Here is a 17,832-nt window from a genome sequence, read left to right on the forward strand (position 1 = left end):
TCTAAAGTTTTAATGGCTTTCTCTGCTATTTCTTCTTCAGTATAATCTTCCATTAATGTGCCTTCTTTCCATTCTAATTGGTTAGCATATTTTTCAACTTCTGGAATGCTAATGTGGTCATATGTGGCAAGCTTATGCTTGATTCTTCTGAGGCTTATGAAATGGTTAGGGTCATAGGGTGCCCAATAGAAGCTTGCCTTGAGCTGGAGGGCTTTTAGCATTCGATCTGCCTCATTCCAAGCTTCTTCCCTCTTGTTGAAGATGAATGGACCCAATTGATGCTTTATTTTCAGCTGGGCCTTCTTGTTTTTGCTATGGAAGTGAATCATATCTGCATTGCCGAACTGCCAGAAGTATTCTAGTGCAAAGAGTCTCATGGGAACATACTTTGCTAGCCTGTATGGTGCTAGCTCACAGCCATATATCCTGATCACTGTGTGGTCCATGGAAAATTTTAGGGGCTAATGTTCGCCCAGTGGGCTAATTTTCCTTGATTTTCCCAAAAAAAGATTCGCCAATTACCAATTTTTATAAAAGACGATTCGCCCAAATTTTAGAATATAAAATTATTTTACCTCAAAAATCGCCAACATTATATAGAGATTATATATAAAATCATTATAGATTTGAATAATTTTACAAATATATCAATACACATTTTATAGTTTGCATATTAGGGATTAGTGAGATTCGCCAACATTTTAAACTTCAAAAAAAAATTCCATCCTTAAAATTTTCCTTGGTGTGGTCTTAGTAAAAGTACCAATCCCCAATGCTATAGTTCTTGGATAGCTGGAGGATTTTCTGCATACCATCAGTGAGTCTAGGAGGAGGGGAACTCTGCAGCAATGAAAAGGCTGGATGAATGAATAGGTCAATAAATTCACAGTAGCTGTATGGTGAGTAATGAATATGATGGCAGACTGATGTCAAGAACATTACAGACCTTCTGTTTCCCTTTGAATCTAGTTTCTTGAGGAAAAGAAGAAAGGCATCAGGTTGATTGAACAATATCAGATGATATATATAGGAGGTGTACTTGAAAACTCTCTCTCTGTGCAAGTTCATGAACTGTTCATGCATTTTGTTGGCTATAAATGAAGCATAGTCATACTGGACAGCAGGGTGCTGTCCTGGGGTAAAAATGGATAGCACCACCAGTGTTGTCTCATCTACAAACTCACTGGTTTTGAACCCCAGGATGGAGGATATCATGTCTACTAACAGTCTCCCTATGTCGTTAAACCAGACATGCAGATAAGGGGGAGGCTGCTTAGGCTGAAACTTTGGAATCATAAACAGTTGGCCAATTCTTGTAATTTGTGAGTTGGAGAGCTTGGCACCCTGCTCTAATAAAAGCTGCATGGAAAGAGGGACCAATGGCTTTGTAGGTTGAAAATGCAGCATTTGGTTTATGACTTCGGGAGTAATATGGAACAAGACAGAGCCTGAAGGACTCAGAACAGCTCTTTGAGTGGGGTCATAGTTGGTGCACCATTGGTGAATCAAGTCAGGGAATTCACTGACCTGAGGGAGATAATAAATTGGCAAATGGGATTTCCAGATTCCCAGGAGGTCTGTACCATCTTTGTGTTTCTTCCTTAACTCACAAACTGCTTCTACGTGGTATTTGTTACACAAATCTATAGTGTCTCTCATTTGATAATCTCGGTCTGCCAGGGCTAGCCATTCCAGGTCCTTATGTGGGGCATTTAATGGGGCAATGTTTAATGCCACTGGTGTCTCCATGTTTTTGGTGTTCTTCAAGCAGAATTTCACTTGGGAGTGTAGGAAAATGTGACATTGCGCGGCGAATTGAGGTAAAAAGGATTTACAGTGAAAACAGGGCAGTTCTGGCGTAAAAGGGGCACAATTGGTCACTCTTGGAAGAAAATAAGTCACTTGCAAGATGAGGAAGTTTGAGTTTCAGGAGAAAATGGCAGTTCCGGGCGTTTTTTATAGTGGAGAACAAACTGAACCAGGTTTAGGAAGAATTGGTAAATACCTGGTCACGGCGCGATGGGTGGAAGCTTATCCAAGTTGAATTCTGGGCGGCCACGACTTTGAAATCAATCTCTACAAGTTGGCGGCGAGAATGTCGTAAATTTTCATGCAGGAGGCACAGTAGCTTTTTGTTAAAAAATGCAGAAAAACGTGATTTTGGGCAAAAATATGGAAAATTTGGGCTTTGGCGCCTTTTGTTGGATGACGTCAGCATGACGTCATAGGCGGGGTCGGGTACGGAATGGTGACGTGGCAGCCAGTGAGTGGCTCCACGTGGGTAGGTGACATGGCAGACAGCTCGGAGCAAGGGCAGATGGGGCGGCAACGTAATGTTGAGGCGACAGTGACGTAAGGGTGACGTGGAAGTGACATATGGCGGAGATACAAAGGCGGTAAGCAGTAATTTTGGACCGCTTATAGTACGGGAGTAGTTTTGGCAGGAGGCCGCCCGATACAACCTGGGAACGACACGCGTCCGAGCCCTGACGTCACCCTCTGACAGATTTCGGGCGCTATCGTTCGGGCATCGGAGGCGGTCCGATATTGCTGTGAGCCGTCGGATGGGAGGGCCCAGATCCGACGGACGACGGGAGGGCAAGCCGCCAACACGATACGGCGGGACCCGGCGCGTTTATTAATAATTTTTCGTTATTTGGCATAGCGCGCCGAGAGGTAAAAAACTTTGGATATATGAAATTTGTGGGTTTTTGTGAGGTTTGCGGAACAAGCGGGTAAATGATATATCCCTTTATAAAATGCGCTAGGGCTATTAAACCAACCGGTTGTTAGTTTAATTCCCAAAACAAAATATGAACACAAATTTGCATTATTGCCCGACTTTGCCATGCCCTGACCCTTTGGAGTATTAAGGCTATATTGCCTGAGGGGAGAAATATATTATTTTTGGGGTTTTTTGCACAATAATGCTATAATAATAGGGGAAAGGGAATAATGAGGGAGTTATATAGTAAAATTAGAGGTTAATATGGATATGAGTTGTGGAAGAGAAACAAAGAGCTAAGTTTTTAAGAAGTAAACTTAGATTCAGGAGCAGATGAGAGTGAGCAATGATTTTACACAAGAAATGTGGCTTCTTTTCAGAGAAGAAGGTCACAATTTATCATGAATTTTCCAAGAAGAAATACAAGGAGGATTGTTTGGGAAAATCCTGAAGTCCTCCATGGGATGTTAGAAAGGGAGTCTTTGGGGGAAATCAGGGGAGTTAGACATGCTTCCATATTGGCTTTCAAAATGCTACATAGATACCTTTGCAACTGCCAACACATGCCCTCTTGATCAAGGCCAAAACTGAATAGGATCAGGATTTTGCAACTTCTGGCTACCTACCCAACTTACAACCTAGCATTTTTTGTTACTTCAGGGAGGGTGCATTTAGACTTGCAGACTCTCATATACTCTTTTCTTTTTGCTGCCCTCCTACCTAAATCTACCCTTATATCTTCCAAGGGCCCAGATTAAGCTAGTGGGCTCCTTTCTTTCTCTATCCAGCTAATCATCTGTCAAGCTTAAACTGTTTGAATAGGTACTCATTACCTACTCTAAAACAAGCAATTTAAAACATGGCATGGCCCAGCTTGAACTGTTGAGCCATGCCTCAAGATAGTAGTGGCATTTTGATTGGCCACTTTCCTGGTCTTTCTTTGGGGTTCATTTCAATTCTTTTTACTTTTGACCATTTCATTTTCTTACCTTTTGATTATTCTTTTAAGGCATACCCTCTTTACATTTTTTAACTTTTGGCTATGTCCACAAAAATGGAACCTTTGTATCATCAAAGATGATCATTTTTAGCATTTCCACTGTCAATCATGAAATATGAAACCCTATTGGTATAGGAGGCTAACAGTGGCTCCACTTGGGGATGACTTTTCTAGATGAAAAGTCAATCTCAGCAGGTCAGATTGCCTTCTCTTTTCACCCTTCTGCAGTTTAACCTTTCCTTTTGTTGAAGACTGAACATATGAATCCATGAAACTTACTTGCAATTCCCCTTAGGCTGATCTGCTGTGAAATTACAACCCTGTTTTTTCCTTGCTTCTATGATTGTTTCTCATCTCCCAGATATTTTCCAAGTATCTTCTCCTATTTACCCATGATAAGGTGAATAATATTCACCAAAAGAGTGCAGCACCTTAGTTGTTCTCAAAATATGCCTCATTTGGAGCTTTATCTATCCGCTGCAAATAAACATATTGATAATACAAATTTATGTACAATATACATCTGAGCATTGCTTGATCAGAGGGGATCAAAGTAATGCTTAAGCATCCTCCCATTGACTGGGCCTTCCTCAGTGTTTGAGCCATCCAAGCTCTTTAGAAAATAAGTGTTGTTACCTTGTACAGCATAAATCACATAAGGTCCCTTCCACAAGAAGTCAAATTTCCTATGTTTTCCTTTGTCCTCCCTCCTGGAATCCCATCTCAGCACTTTGTTTCCTATAGAGAAGTCTTCAGCTTTGGTTCTTTTGTCAAATATTCTTTTGAGCTTTTCTTGCAGCACTTGGGTTCTTTCATAAACTTCCTCCCTTGTTTGCTGTAGGTGAATTGTCTGATTGATCCTTCTCTGAATGTCATTTGGCTCAGCTTGTATCTCTTGCAGTAACTTGATTACAAGAACACCTAAAGATGAAGGGAACCTTGCTTCCATTCCATAAACCAGTTCATATGGGCTTGTACCAATGGACCTTTTGGTAGTTAGTCTATCTTCCCATAGAGCATTCACTAACTTCTTATGCCAATTCTTTTTGCTTTCCTCCAAAACTTTTTTGATGATGTTGATTAGGCTTTTATTGGAAGACTCAGCTAGGCCATTGCCTTGAGGATAATAAGCTGTGGAATGACCTAAGGTCATATGATATTTGTGACAAAAGTTGATCATTTTTTTAGACTTGAAAGTGGCAGCATTGTCTGTGATGATTTTGTCTGGACAGCCAAACCTGGACAAGATATTGGTCTCTAGAAATTGTATGATAATGGAGTCATTGGCCTGCTTACAAGGGACAACTTCTATCCATTTGGTGAAATAATCTGTAGCAGTCAGAATCCACCTATGCTGGCCAGAGGATGGGGGATGAATTTCACCAATAAAGTCTAAGCCCCATTGCTGGAATGGTCTTTCAGTCGAAACAGGTTTGAGTGGTAAAGGCAACAACTTTCTCTTCCCTTCAAAGATTTGACATTTGTGACAAGACATTACAAATTTTCTTACATCAGTAAACAAGGAGGGCCAATAAAAACCAGCCCTTAGGATTTTATCAGCTGTGGATTTCCAGTATAAGTGTCCTCCACAGTCACCTGCATGAAATTATTTAAGGACATTGTCAGTTTCATCCAATGTTAAGAAATTAAGTAGGATTCCTTCATGATTTCTCCAAAACAAAACACTATCAATAATACAAAATTTTGATGCTTTCATTTTCAAGAACCTTTTCTTAGTTGTGGACAACCCTGGAGGAGCTTGCAAGTTTAATAACATGAAACATATATCAGTATACCAGGGGGATTGCATAAAGGCTTGGTTGATCTGTGGAGTCGCCATCCCCTGTTCGTTGTCCAGTTCATTAATGTCAAGGGCTTGGAAATTGGTTTCAGCCATCAACTTGGCTAGACCCTGTCCTTTTATTAGTTTGGTAGGCTTGATTTCCATGTCATATTCTAAGATTTTGGCAATCCATTTGCCCCTCCTCCCTTCAATTCCTTCTTGGGTCAAAATGTCCTTCACCACTGCATTTGGGACATAGGAAATGATGTGGGAGTACAGGATATAGATTCTAAAGTCCTTGATTGCTTTTATCAGTGCATATGCTTGTTTTTCCATAATCTGATATTTCAAGGGGGCATCCCTAAGAGCTTTGCTAAAGAATGCGATAGGTTTTTCACAGCCTTGGTCATCTTTTTGTAACAGAACAACAACAATTGTATGTTCAGAAGCAAAAGAAAAAATGATGAAATCTCTACCAAACCTAGGGCTTGTTAGGACTGGTTTATTTGTCAATGCTCTTTTAATATCCTCAAAGGCTTGTCTAGCTTCCATGGTCCATTTGACCTTGGAATCCTTTTTCAGCATGTTGTTTAACAGTCTTGTGAGCTCAGCCAAATTAGGAATGAACCTTCTCAAGAAGTTGATTTTTCCCAGAAAGCTTTGTAGTTCCTTGATGTTTCTTGGATGTGGTACTTGTAGGATGGCTTGAATTCTGTCTGGATCGATCCTAATACCATCTTTTGAGATTATATGTCCCAAGAGTTTACCTTCCTCTAGCCCAAAGAGTGATTTCTTTGGGTTTAAAGATATGCCATATTTTCTACAAATTGTAAAAACTTGCCTCAAGTGTTCTAAATGTTCTTGGTCTGATTTTGAGAAGGCAGTTAGATCATCCAGGTAGACCACTAGAAAGTCATGAATTTCTTTGGCAAAGGCTATATCCATTGCTCTTTGGAAGGTTGCCCCTGCATTGTTAAGCCCAGAAGGCATTTTGACATATTTAAAAGTTCCCCAAAGAGTTGTGAAGGCAGTTTTGTCTTGGTCATCTGGGTGTACTAGAATCTGATTGAATCCTGAAAAGCCATCTAATAATGAGATCCTAGAGGCTCCCACTACCCTTTGCAGGATATGATCCATTTTTGGCAAGGGGTAGTGGTCTTTGAGAGAGACTCTGTTTAAATTTCTTAGGTCAACACACAGTCTGATTTCTCCTCTCTTTTTCCTAGTAGGCACTAGGTTTGAAATCCATTCTGAGAATCTGATTGGACCAATGATTCCTGCTTCATACATATGTTTCACTTCTTTTTCAATAAGAGGAAGAAGCACCGGGTTCACTCTTCTAAGTTTTTGTTTAAAAGGCTTTTGGTTTTCTTTTAAAGGTATAGTGTGCTGGATGACTGAGGTATCATATGATTTGAGGTCCTCATAGCTCCAGGCAAAGACATCTTGGAACTCTTTAAATAACTCAATGTATTTCAGTTTTTGCTCGGGTGGTAATGCTTTGGATAACTTTATCATTTTGGGATTCTTTGTAGTCCCAATGTTACAATATTCAATTTCGGCACTCAGAGGCTGCATTTTTGGTTTTCTTGAGATATCATTTGAATCAAACAGGTCCTCTAAAGGGGTTAAACCTGTGGGCAGGAAATTATCTTTTAGCTCAATTACCTCTGCTTCTGTTTCAGCCAGTTCATCTTCATTTATTTGACTCAACTTTTGTATGGTTTCACTGTTAAAGGTGGTAGGATGCAAAACTGTATTAGCTGTCTCAACTGATATGTTCTGTGTGAGAGTGTGTGCTTGTTGTTGATCATCTCCAGTAATTGAGTCAATGTTAATGCCAGAGAATTCCTCTTTTAGAGTGAGGAAGTTATTTATCTGAGTGTCACTCTCAAAGACTTTCCAGTTTTTGATGTTGTCTGGAATTGCCGGCCTATGTTTGATCTCAACAGTAAAAGTATGATTGGGTTTGAAGGGTAGCTTACAAGTGCCGGTAAAGGTTGCCAAGCTGTGAGCATGTAGATTGAGTTCTGTGGAAATTTTAGTCAACTGTGATTGTGAGAAGGTATCAAGTACCTGAATGGTTGCCGCCTTGTATGCTCTCAATCTTAAATCATTTGTGGTAAAGTTTCCTTTAATTTGTTGTATGATTAGATCTGAATCCCCTAAGATTGAAATTTTGGTTGCACCCAAATTTTTAATGAGTTTGAGACCCAACAAAAGGGCTTCATACTCAGCCATGTTGTTTGTACACCGGAAGTTTAACCTGTATGCATGTCCTTCAGCTTGGTCATTGTGCATATTATGGATCCAGACTCCTGCCCCAGCTCCTAACTTGTTTACAGAACCATCAAATTCTAAATACCATAAGGTTTCATGATCAAGATTTAGGGTGAGGTCTTTAGAGAATTGGATCATGGGCAGGTTGGTTCCTTGCAAGTCACTTGATATATCATGTCCCTTTGTTTTATCAGCTGTACCTAAAGTGTTTTGGTGTTTGGGGGCACCTTGTTCAATTAATTCCTCTACCTCTGCTACTATTAATAGTTCAGAATAAGCCTTGCTGCAGATGTCAACATTGTAGAGGATAAATGAGTCCATGTCAGAGTGTATTGAATAGATTGGGAAGTTTTGGGGCTTCTCTTGACTGCTTACCACATATTTCATCAATGTTTCATGGTATAATCTCTTTGGCTGCCCAAAGACTGAAATAGTTGCATAGGACATATCCAATTGTAAAGATCCTTGGAGTTTGGCCCCCCAGGATTTGGACAAGAGCATACCATACTTAGGAGGTATGTCAGCTACTACTACTTAGGTTTCATTATTTTCCAGCCGACCTGTGCTTTGCCTTTATTATTCTGCCCTCATAAGTATATATTCCCTCCATCTGGCTCTTCTTTTTATCATCTTTCTCTTCATCTTTCTCTTTTCCCTGATGATGGATCCCATTTGGGATTCGAAACGTTGGTGTAAAAACTCCATTACTGTGGGTTCTCCGATCAGAAATTCAAATAACACAAACCACAGATCTCTGAAATCCAATACTACTACATCCATCAAGATTGTTTTGGTTGGGTATTGGACCAAGGAGACACATAAATCTTTGATCAATCCTAAGCACCTGACTTGGCTTGAATCAAAAGAGAATAAATCTTTATAAGGTCTTGTGATGTCTAAGTCGAGTTTTTCCATTACAGATTTGGTCATTAAGTTGTGTGAGGCCTCGGAATCAAACATTGCATTGTGTAGAACCTTATCATGAATGTTTAAACTGACATAAAAGGGTGGAACCCCTCCATTTTCTGTTTTTCCATTAACCTCAGGGCCAAAAAGCAGCTCTGGTTGGTCATCTAGGACATTCACAACATCTTTATTGTCTGATACTTGGAGTGACTTGTTAATCTGTTGTCTGTATATTTCATGTTTGGCTAATTCCGACAGAGGAACCGATATCTTCAGTTTACTTATTTCTGCTTCCAAGTTAAAGGGCTTTTCAATTTGCATCTTGGCATTAAGTGCAGCAGGTTTCTCTTTTTCAGCTGGGTTATCAATGATCGTTTGTTCATGGTTGGTATGGTTTTGAATAAAATTGGTACCATGTTTGTTTGCAGGGATGTAATCTGACTTTATTTTTGCTGGATGGGGTGGGGCTGGCTGGTTTTCGGAGGTCTGTTGTTCTGAGATATCCTCCACAGTGACTTCTGAGGAGTTTGGGTTTGAATTACCAGCTGATTGTGGGAGAGTAGTCTTATCATTGGTCTTTTTTGGTTGCTTATTGTCCTTTGGTTTAAGGGGTTCAGGTACATCTATTGTTCTAGTCCTTAGTTTATACTGTTTGTGTACCTCATAAACAGCTGCATCATAACCTTCTCTGAAATCAAATGATTCTCCTGATTTAGTGCGAAATTGTTTGTCATTATAAACCTCTTGATCTTCTTGTGTTACGAAGACTTGATGTTCACTGTCCAAACCCATTAGGTTGATGTGAGGGTCCTCATTAGGTTCACTAGATGTTGAAGCCTCAGCATAATTTTCTTGGAAAGGAGGTCTGACATGCTGGTGAGGATCAGTCTTTCCAACATTAGGATTTTGATTCTTTCTAAAGTTTGGGTTTCTAATATTGCTTGTTTGACCTTCCCATGATGATTTTCTTTCTATGGCTTCCACCCTGTCCCCAATTCTATCCATACCTTTGATGATTGCATCTAGCTTTTGCTCAAATGATGAGGGTTCTTCCTTAAAAGTGGTTCTTCTTTCAGTTCTTGCCCGGTTTCTTTTAGCAATCAGATTTGCCTCTACGCTGACAGCTATGTTTTGCATGTCTGCCAAAGTTGGAGGTGCTCTTTCTCTTAATTGGTATGCCATATCAGCATCAAACCCATATGGAAATTTGATTAAGGCAAGATCAGGTGGGGGTCTAAGATTTTGAGGAATGGCATTATAGATAGTGTTGAATCTAGTGCAATAGTCCAAGACAGTTTCTTGTGGGCCTCTCCTTATGGTGTCATATTCAGATAAAATGTGTAGGGGATCCTTTTTCTTTTCCCATCTGTTCAGGAAGGACTGATAAAGAGCACCTAAATCGGGTATAGAATTTGCAGCAAGTGCTCTAAACCAAGTTCTTACTTCGCCTGTTAAACTTTGTACAAAAATTTTCATTCTCACATCATCATCTATCTCATAGTTTTCAAAGTAATCTTGCATTTTCTTGGTATGTTGTAAGGCAGTGTATGTACTGGTTCCATCAAAATAAGTGATCTTACTTTGGTAGTCTTGAGGCATAGCCCCCTGATTACCAGGTAACTAAAGGGGAGCATAACGATTAGCCATATTTGGAGGGATAAGTGGGACAACAGGTAGAAGGGGAACGACTGGAACAATAGGAACAACAACAGCAGTTTGTGTATTGGGTGGGGGTGTAGACAGTATGTTTTGGGAAGTGGATGAAGAAGAGGGAGAAGAATGGGTTATATGAAGGTGAACTGATGGTTTAGCAGGGGTTGGGATGTAACTTTGCTGAACTGCCTCAGGGCTGGACTCAGGAGGTTCTTCTGGTTCCTTTTGGTTCCTAAGAGTCTTGGGAATCAAATTAGGGTTGTCGAAAACAGGTGGAGGATTTGGGTCAGGATTTGACCTGATATGCCTAGTTCTCTTTTTAGGAGCTAGCTTCTAAGCTTGTTTTTTGGTATTTTTGAGAATATTTTTAGAATGGTCAAGGGTAAATTTTGGAACCACTATCTAGAGTAGACAGCAGTTGAAAAATTAGTTCGTTCCCCAGTTGAGTCGCCAGTTATGTTATCACTCAGGTTGTTCCCTTTGACTCCCAAGGGAATACGACTGAGGTAACCACAAACCAATCTTTCGATTACAGGTCCTAGCCTACCTGCAATTAGAGAGGGCTCTCTCTTTAGGATTTAGCTTTGTTTTGATAAGGTTTTAGGCTAGCTATGATGTACTGAATTTTGTTTAAAGTTTTGGTTGAATGATATCTTCTAGTAGCTGAGGTGTGATATTCAGGAGGTTCAGTCCATTGGGCAATGGAGTCTGTGATTATGTGTTGTTTTGAGGAATTGAGTGAGAGTGATGAAACTGCAGGGCCATATGGCTACTCATGGACAAACTTCAAATTGTGGAATATTGAGTATTTTCAGCCAGTGAGAGGCAACTAAGAATCTGTCACTAAGCTGGTGATGTGAAAGAATAAAATATTAATCAGGAGCAGATTAGAATTCCTGAAAAGTATTTACTATGAAAGACTTAGTATGAAAGTGAAAAATTAAGAATTACACATTCACAACTAATTCTGAAGAAAACATTCATAACAACACAGATTGAGTTTAGGGTGTTCAGTGAACAAATCCAGAACTATTCTTTTTCTCTACTGCCAAACATATGAAACATATGACATAGATGGGTTATGAAAGAATGGAATATATAGAAAACACGGTTCAAAATAACTTATTGTGACATGAGATAGCGCAGGAATCCTATAGTAGCACGCAAGCACACCACAACACTTCAAAACAACTCAAAACTTCAGAAATTCCATTAGCTTCCTTTATTGAAAGTCTAAAATTACAGCATAGCTTCTCCAGAAGAAAAATCAACAACCCCAATAAGTTTATGCGTGGGGATATATATACAATCATTTTTACAAAATATCTTAATGATGAGTCATTCGCTCAATAACTGTCTTTACCAACTTTCAAAAATAGCAGATACAATAGTTATTGCTGCTTTAAATGGACAATGAATGACTTTCCAGCTCTGTCAGAAATTCTTTGACTTTTGGTGGCAACTGGATCGGTTGGGTGCTTCATATTGATTCTGAGTGATACGCTCTTTATTGCTTAGTGGTGGTGCAGCTATCTCAGCCCCGTCATCTGCATCTGTAGTCTTCTACTTTGGTGGTCAAACTGGACTGCTGAGTTGGCCTTTTTCAACTGCTTTCTTAGTCAGAGCAAACATATATTAACTTTCTGAAATTGCTGACTTTCTGATAAAAATACAAAAATATGGTGATCAATCTATTTTTCACAGCAGTGTTTGTATCATGCCCGTCCACCATTCCTTAGTAGGTAATTGGTGCCTTCAGATTATGCCTAAAGTTTCATCTGCCTCAGTATATTTGTAGTAGTTTGGAGGCACTTCAAAAAGATGTCTGATCTCATTTGCAATGAAAAATAAATTCTCTATTTTGTCATAGAGAATCTGCCTAGATGGAGGCCCTGTTCCCTCTGAGGTACTTGCTGCTGCAGTGATTTGATTTGTGGCATATGTTTCTACCCTCTTTCCATAATTTTCATGAGATAGTAACCTTCCTGTACTGGTTACTAAGCTGGGAAGGCCTCTGTTATGCAATGTTGTAATCTTCTCAATGAATCTGTTCACCTCTGTCTGGATTTCTTGGCACCTTCTATCCAATGTTTGTACATGATTTCTAAAAGTGAGCACCCTCTTTACTAGTAAAATGGTATCAGTTCTGTTAGTGATACCCATTGTTGCCAGCTGAGGGCCAGTGCAGTTGTTAAGGACATTGATCATCCTATTGGCTATTTCAGGCATATTGCCTAGAGATGCCCTTGCTCTTTGACTCTCTTTTTGGGCCCTGCTTATAAGATCCATATGCTCATGGATGGTTTCAATATATTGCCACTGATCTATTATAGATTGACCAATATTGGCCCACAGGATTTTCTTGATTTCAACTATAACCTTATCAAGAGAGAGCTCTTTCTCGAGTTCCTTTATTTTCTTCTCAAGAGCCCTTACTTCCCTTGTTTTTTCAGCTACACTTTGCTTGGATTTGTCATATTTTTCATTAACTGTGGCCAATTTGTCTTTAGTCTCATTCAGTTCTGCCATCTGTGCTTCCAAGGCTTCTAGTTCCTTCATCATGTTCTGCATGCTTAGGCTGGGCCCCTGATCTGGTGCTGTTGCTGGCGCTGATGCTCCTGTAGTTGGTGCTGATGTTGAAGGGCTTGCCTCTGATGTTTTTCCTGTGGGAGGACCTGTTGTAGTAGTGGAAAGTGGCACACCTTGAGTGGATGCAGATGTCTGTGCTGGCTGCATTGGTGCCTCGCCTTGTCTTGACTTAGTGCCATCTCTAGTGCACTCTCTGTTTCCATCAATCTTTTGTATAAACTCAGGAGTAAAACAACTACATCCTGATCCTTCTTTTGTTCTGCCACCTCTCCAGTTTGAGGGTGAAGGGTAGCTGGCAGCTTGATATGCTTTCTCATAGCTGCTACATCTTCATCTCTTTTCTTCAGCAGTGCCTACACACCCTTAGGGTCCTTTGGATCATGAACCAATTCTATAATGATCTCTTCCATGGACTTGATTCTGTTGTCCTTGGCTTGAGATGATGCCTTCTCCAATTCCAGCTAAGCAGCAGTGTTGTGTAGAGAATTTTGTAATTGGTGTGCCAGCAGTGTCTTATCAGCCAATGTGGAATATATCATCTCCCCGGTTTGCCTGTGTAGATCAATCTAATTCAAGGGGTGGATATCTTTGGCAAAAATTTCCATATTAGTTCTGATATAATCGGGAGCTGTTTGAGGTTGCTGCATGGAAGGCCTGAAATGACTAAGAGTCATTTTTTGTTCTTGAATGTCATAGGCAGACATTAATCTATGTTGACTTGTTGGCGCCATTTTCAAGAGATGGTTGTAGATTTGGTGCTTGAGGGGCTCATTCCTTTTCTTAATGTCAATGAACTGTTGCTTGAGACTGGAGTCTGCCTTTGATTTCTGCCTAGAAGAGCTCACCTCTGCCCCATGTGGGATGTCCTGTCCTTGCTGTAAGGAACTGGCCGATGTTTCAATGCTAGGAGGGGGCATATTATCAATTGGTCTCTCTGGTACTTCCTCCTCTGAAAAAGGGTTCAACCTCTGTCTTTTTTCTCCTTGCTGGTCCATAGAGGTAGTGAGAGGAGTGTCCTCTTGCCTATCCCTTTTCCTTGTTCTTTCCTCATTGGCAGGTGTTTGCAAAACTGAGGATTCAACTGTCACCTCCTGCCTTGGAGGGATTGACTCATGTGTTCGTTGTTCTGTGGAGGCAGGTGCCTCAGCTGTACCTTCTTGCTATTCTTCTTGCTGCACTGATTTGCCTTTAGTCATGTCTACTGGTAGATCAGTTGTTTTGGCAGGCTACTGGGGAACGGTAGATGAAGAAGCAACTTCTCCAAGATGCCGAGAGCCTGAAGACTGGACCTGTCCAAAATATTCCAAGTCAACTGCCTTTTCTAAAGTTTTAATGGCTTTCTCTGCTATTTCTTCTTCAGTATAATCTTCCATTAATGTGCCTTCTTTCCATTCTAATTGGTTAGCATATTTTTCAACTTCTGGAATGCTAATGTTGTCATATGTGGCAAGCTTATGCTTGATTCTTCTGAGGCTTATGAAATGGTTAGGGTTATAGGGTGCCCAATAGAAGCTTGTCTTGAGCTGGAGGGCTTTTAGCATTCGATCTGCCTCATTCCAAGCTTCTTCCCTCTTGTTGAAGATGAATGGACCCAATTGATGCTTTATTTTCAACTGGGCCTTCTTGTTTTTGCTATGGAAGTGAATCATATCTGCATTGCCGAACTGCCTGAAGTATTCTAGTGCAAAGAGTCTCATGGGAACATACTTTGGTAGCCTGTATGGTGCTAGCTCACAGCCATATATCCTGATCACTGTGTGGTCTTGGTAAAAGTACCAATCCCCAATGCTATAGTTCTTGGACAGCTGGAGGATTTTCTGCATATCATCAATGAGTCTAGGAGGAGGGGAACTCTGTAGCAATGACAAGGCTGGATGAATGTATAGGTCAATAAATTCACAGTAGTTGTATGGTGAGTAATGAATATGATGGCAGACTGATGTCCAGAACATTACAAACCTTTTGTTTCCCTTTGAATCTAATTTCTTGAGGAAAATAGGAAATGCATCAGGTTGATTGAACAATATCAGATGATATATATAGGAGGTGTACTTGAAAACTCTCTCTCTGTGCAAGTTCATGAACTGTTCATGCATTTTGTTGGCTATAAATGAAGCATAGTCATACTGGACAGCAGGGGGCTGTCCTGGGGTAAAAATGGATAGCACCACCAGTGTTGTCTCATCTACAAACGCACTGGTTTTGAACCCCAGGATGGAGGATATCATGTCTACTAACAGTCTCCCTATGTCATTAAACCAGACATGCAGATAAGGGGGAGGCTGCTTAGGCTGTAACTTTGGAATCATAAACAGCTGGCCAATTCTTGTAATTTGTGAGTTGGAGAGCTTGGCACCCTGCTCTAATAAAAGCTGCATGGAAAGAGGGACCAGTGGCTTTGTAGGTTGAAACTGCAGCATTTGGTTTATGGCTTCGGGAGTAATATGGAACAAGACAAAGCCTGAAGGACTCAGAACAACTCTTTGAGTGGGGTCATAGTTGGTGCAGCATTGGTGAATAAAGTCAGGGAATTCATTGACCTAAGGGAGATAATAAATTGGCAAATGGGAAGTCCAGAGCTAGTCTCAATTCTTCTACTAGCTCTGACTTTATTTGCTGATTTCTCCTTTCTCGTAGCCTTGGCCACTTTACTTGTTTCCTCATGGTCCAAACACTTTTCTGCAGCATCTCCATCAATATTCCAATCTGGAAATCTATCTCAACTTCCTCTCGGTCAAATTCTTCTTGACTCATCTTCATGCCACTTGCTTTGGCATCTTCCTTTCTGCTGTGGCTTCCTTGTGAACTTCCGCTATGACTAGCTGTAGTCATTTTCTGCTCCTCTCTTTCCATGAGCTCCTTACACCTCTGCAACAAGCCTCTGCAACACTAAGTCCTTCTTACTGCAATATTACCTCACTGAGCTCTCCTTACTCAGTCTTTTGGTAAGCACGATCCCCTATCTGGAATCTTCTCCTGAGCAACACCTTTGCTCTCTTTAGGCTTCTGCAATCTTTCACTCTTTCTGATGCTGTCACCTCTGCTTTGAATAGATTTCCTCACAGCTGCAATCTTGTACTAAAGTTAATTCAGAAAATAAACTTATTCAGTTCCAACAGATCCAAGCTCTGATACCAAAAATTGACGCAGGGAAAACCCCTGCGATGCCCAGAATCTCAAGCTGTTCAATGCACACACGCATACATCAAAACTGTCCCTATAAAATTTCCTTGTGCTGGCAATATGCATTACACTTTAATTTGCGGAAGTATGTGATATTGGTTCAGGGTCTACCTGCAACGGAAAGAACCTCACCTACCATGCAAATTCTCTTGCATCTCAGCTTCAAAATTACAAAGTCACCCACTGTCACTATCATGCGGAAGTTTTTATTTAAAACTTAAAATTCAAACTGCAACTCACAATCGACACTCCTTTAATCGAAGGCCGCAGTTTAATTGCCAATTACATTCTAATTCCCACACCCATTCTGTTCAAAATAATCAACCCAAATATTTAACTCAAAACTTGTTCATTTGCTTACCTTTTTCATCTCTTTTCAACACTGTGTATAATCTGCTGATCACAAACATGGTGCCTTTTTCAAACGAAATTGGCTTGCGCTATATCACACAATAAATGGTAGCCTTCAAATGTAAAACGATGTGGCCAGATTCTACATTACCTTTGATAAACTGCTTCACTGGTTTACAACAGAACGTTCCAATGGCACGTTCTCCTTTACTCTGATCACCCTTTGTTTCAAACAAACACTGTCATTAAACGTGGTTTTCACTTCACGTTTTTCATTCCACCTCTACGCCTTTCAGAACACCTTCAGGATTTGCTGCTGTCCATATAAGCTCAATTTGATATTACTGCCATCTTATTACAGATCGACACCTTGCCAAATTGAATAGCTGATCGATACGCTGCCACTCATACATTCCTTTATTTTCACCCAAATGTTTAATTTACTCAATACGAAAGCCAATCAATACAACAGGATTTTAATCAGCTTACGCCTTTAACAGAGAATTAACAGAATTTCCAGTTCGCTCTGGTATGAATTCTCAACATTTCTGCTTTTGAACTTCGTAATTATCATATCAACAATCATTACCGCAAATGAGATGTAATAAACCAATAAACGCAACCAGACTTGCGTACAGTGCTTTGACTTTGTATTAATCCAGAATTCATTCAAATCGACTCTTATTAAACTCAAGTTTCACTCCATAACACCACAGAAAGTAATAAAATCTTAGATCGACTTTAAACCCCAAATCCTACTGTATCAAAATCGAATGTGAAATATTTCCAGCATTCTACTTTACACAATATGCTCGGCGCTTCAATCAACCCAATGCATTTCCATCACATAGATCTATACAAATTGTCATTCGATTTACACACAACATAATTGCATTCATAACGTTCAGGAAAACAAAACAGAGCCTCGCCTTGGCAAACTGCTCCAAGGAAAGAACACTGTTACACACTCTCACCCTCCTCTCCTCTCCTCCCTCACAATCTCCCATTATATAAGAAAAACACAATTGATACAAATACATGGTTTCATGAATCAATTCTGATTCTGAACCAGAAATCTCTCAACCTCTCCTAAAAAATCTCTTCAATCCCACTCTTTTCTAAACTAACACTAAATAAAGCTTTTAAAATCTCTCATACTTTATTCTAGCCAAATAAATCCAACTATTTGGCCTGATCTCCATACAAGGAGAATCACTCAGCCACCTATACCTTTTTCTCAATAAATAAACATTTTCACATATTTAAACAAATAATTTAATTAAATTATTTTCTTTCAACCCCTTGCTAGTCACAACATGTGACCATACTATCACATTGCTGACTAGGCCTGAATGCTCCTGC

The sequence above is a fragment of the Pinus tabuliformis genome, chromosome 7, assembly GCF_031772625.1.
Source record: "Pinus tabuliformis cultivar Carrire ecotype Pingquan chromosome 7, CPIR1, whole genome shotgun sequence".
Taxonomy (NCBI): Eukaryota; Viridiplantae; Streptophyta; class Pinopsida; order Pinales; family Pinaceae; genus Pinus; species Pinus tabuliformis.